At 37.0% G+C, this 3,032-nt stretch overlaps 1 non-coding gene across 1 annotated transcript; it reads right to left on the reverse strand.

The window, feature by feature from the left end:
- Positions 1 to 1,369: 1,369 nt before the first annotated feature.
- LOC121216981 (small nucleolar RNA R71) lies at positions 1,370 to 1,476 on the reverse strand. The gene has a single exon (XR_005913185.1). It is a non-coding gene; the product is annotated as a small nucleolar RNA R71 (small nucleolar RNA).
- Between the last annotated feature and the right edge of the window lie 1,556 nt (positions 1,477 to 3,032).

Here is a 3,032-nt window from a genome sequence, read left to right on the forward strand (position 1 = left end):
GTCTTAATATTCTAGGAATATTGATTCGAGTTAATGCTCTTATTCAGAGGAGCAAAAGTCCCTATCTAAGAGTAAATTTGTCATAATTAAGTAGAGTTGATTGCATGCCTAGAGATAGGGTGGCAAGATTTTGCCGGATTAGGGTGAAACCTAATAAGAGGATCCATAGATCGAGTTAATGCAACACTATGACGTTAAATAGAAAGAGATTTCAAATAATCAACCTAGGGTTATACGTTATTAGTCTCGAGAGAGATAATAATATAACTTAGGGATTTTTAAGGATCAAGTCAAATGAAAAAATCACCTGATTCATAATCAAATAACGAGTGAAGTCTAGGTGGATTTTTCCTTGGGTATTCTCTTAATCATCGAATTTTCTAAAAGTATTTTCCCCAACTTTCTTACTCTGCACCCTTAGTTTAGCTAATTAGTTTTGATAAACAAATCCTTTAATTTTTAGGCTAGATAATAAAAAGAAAGTAATTACTAGTACCCTTGGTTCCTTTGGGTTCGACAATCCGGTCTTGCTAAAGCTATACTACTCTTCGATAGGAACACTTGCCTTCATCGTGATAATAGTTGGTTTCAAGAACGATCATTTATAAATTATTTAAAACTTATCGTAAATATCACGAATCAAGTTTTTTGGCATCGTTTCCGGGAACAAAGATATTAGGAGCACTCGATTTTTATTACTTTAGCCATTTTACTTTATTTGCAATTTAAATTTTTATCTTCTTTTCTGATTTTTCTTTTATTCGCTCCTGGCAAGTTTTTATAGTGTATGACTAGAAGAAACCCGTCAGGACCATTACTATTTGATAGTGAGATCGATCGCACAGTTCACAGAAATAAAAGAGAAATAAGCCGAACCTTAAGATACACAGAGGAAGAGTAAGAGGACGATACTTCAACCACAATCGAGGAGATGGCTAAAAACCAGGAAAATCCGCTACCTCCTGCGATTGCCGCTAATCCAGTAAATCAGAATCCTACTCCAAGCACTATGTATGATTATGCTAAACCTACTTTAACAGGAACTGAGTCAAGTATAGTTAGGCCTGCTGTTGTTGCAAATAATTTTGAACTGAAACCTAACACAATTCAAATGATACAGCAATTTGTTCAGTTTGATGGTTTGCAGGATGAAGATCCAAACAACCACTTGGCAAAGTTTCTAGAGTTTTGCGATACATTTAAAATCAATGGCATTTCTGATGATGCCATTCGCCTTCGGTTATTCCCTTTTTCTTTGAGGAACAAAGCTAAACAGTGGTTGAACTCATTACCACGAGGGTCAATCACTACTTGGGAACAAATGACCGAAAAATTTTTATTAAAATATTTTCCGCCGGCTAAAATAGCCAAATTACGTAATGATATCTCTTCTTTTGTGCAGATGGATTTAGAAACACTCTATGATGCATGGGAGAGATACAAAGACCTTTTAAGAAGATGCCCTCACCATGGGTTACCACTCTGGCTACAGGTTCAAACGTTTCACAATGGCCTTAATCTTTCGACTAGACAGATGATTGACACAACTGTTGGTTCGAACTTTTGAATAGAAAAATTTACGATTTTCTTGGTTCTTCGCAGGTTCACCCAGTAATGCAATACACTGCAAGTGGAGGAGAATTGAGCAATTCAGAATACCCACTCTATGGCCACAACATGGAAAACGATATATTAAATTATATGGGTAATAATCCTTGACCTCAAAATAATCCTTATAGTAACACTTACAATGCAGGATGGAGGAACCACCCAAATTTCTCATGGGGAGGCCAAGGGAATCAGAGACCACCACCACCTCCAGGTTTCCAACAACAACCTTACCAGCAAGAGAAAAAGCCAAACCTTGAGGAGATGCTGACAAAATTCATCTCGGTGTCAGAAACTCATTTCTAGAATACCGAGACAACGCTTAAAAATAAACAAGCATCGATCCAAGGGCTCGAAACTCAGATAGGCCGGCTCACTAAATTGATATTTGAACGACCACAAGGTAACCTGCCGAGTAACACTAAATCTAACCCAAGGGAGCAACTCAATGTGATTGCCATTCAAGATGAGGAAGGGTTAGTTACATCTGAACCAGAACCGAGGCAAGAAACTGTGGTAAGTAAAGGTAAAGGTAAGGTAGACCACAATGAGCAGAAACCGATAAGTGAAGAGTACAAACCACAAGTGCCATACCCAAATGCGACAAGAAAAGACCACAGAGATGAACAATTTGGTAAATTCCTTAAACTATTAAAGAAATTACACATTAACTTACCATTTATTGAAGCCCTTTCGCAGATGCCAAACGCATTCAAAATTTTAAAGGAGCTTTTAGCAAATAAGTGGAAGTTGGATGGAGCGTCGCATGTGGAGCTGAACGCAGTTTGCTTAGCTATTCTACAGAATAAGCTGCCTAACAAATTAAAAGATCCAAGGAGTTTTACAATTCCTTGTTTATTTTGTAGCTTAGATGTTAATAATGCTTTGGCTAATTTAAGGGTTAGCATCAATGTCATGCCTTACAAAATGTTTAAGCAACTAGGTCTTAGGAAACCCAAACAAACTAGGATGAGTATTCAATTAGCCGATAAAACAATCAGATTTCCTAGAGGTATTATTGAAGATGTACTTGTTAAAATTGACAAATTTATATTCTCAGTTTATTTCATTATTCTAGACATAGAGGAGGATAGTAGCGTTCCTTTAATTTTAGGGAGGCCCTTTTTAGCAACTACTAGAACAATAATTGATGTTGCCACAGGTGAACTCACACTTCGTGTAGGAGATGAAACAATCACCCTTCAAGCTCGTAATTCAAGTAACACATCGAAAATTGAAGGTGGTTGTATAAATCATACTATTAAAACTTATCATGTGGTGAAACCTTCCTAGCAGGAAACAAGTTCAAAGAACACACCTGAGCCATGTTTGAGTAACAACAAAGGACCTATCTATAAAGAACGAAGGCTACAACTCGAGGAACTAGATGAATGGCAGACACATTAACCGAGGACACACGATAA

The sequence above is a fragment of the Gossypium hirsutum genome, chromosome A02 (assembly GCF_007990345.1).
Source record: "Gossypium hirsutum isolate 1008001.06 chromosome A02, Gossypium_hirsutum_v2.1, whole genome shotgun sequence".
NCBI lineage: Eukaryota > Viridiplantae > Streptophyta > Magnoliopsida > Malvales > Malvaceae > Gossypium > Gossypium hirsutum.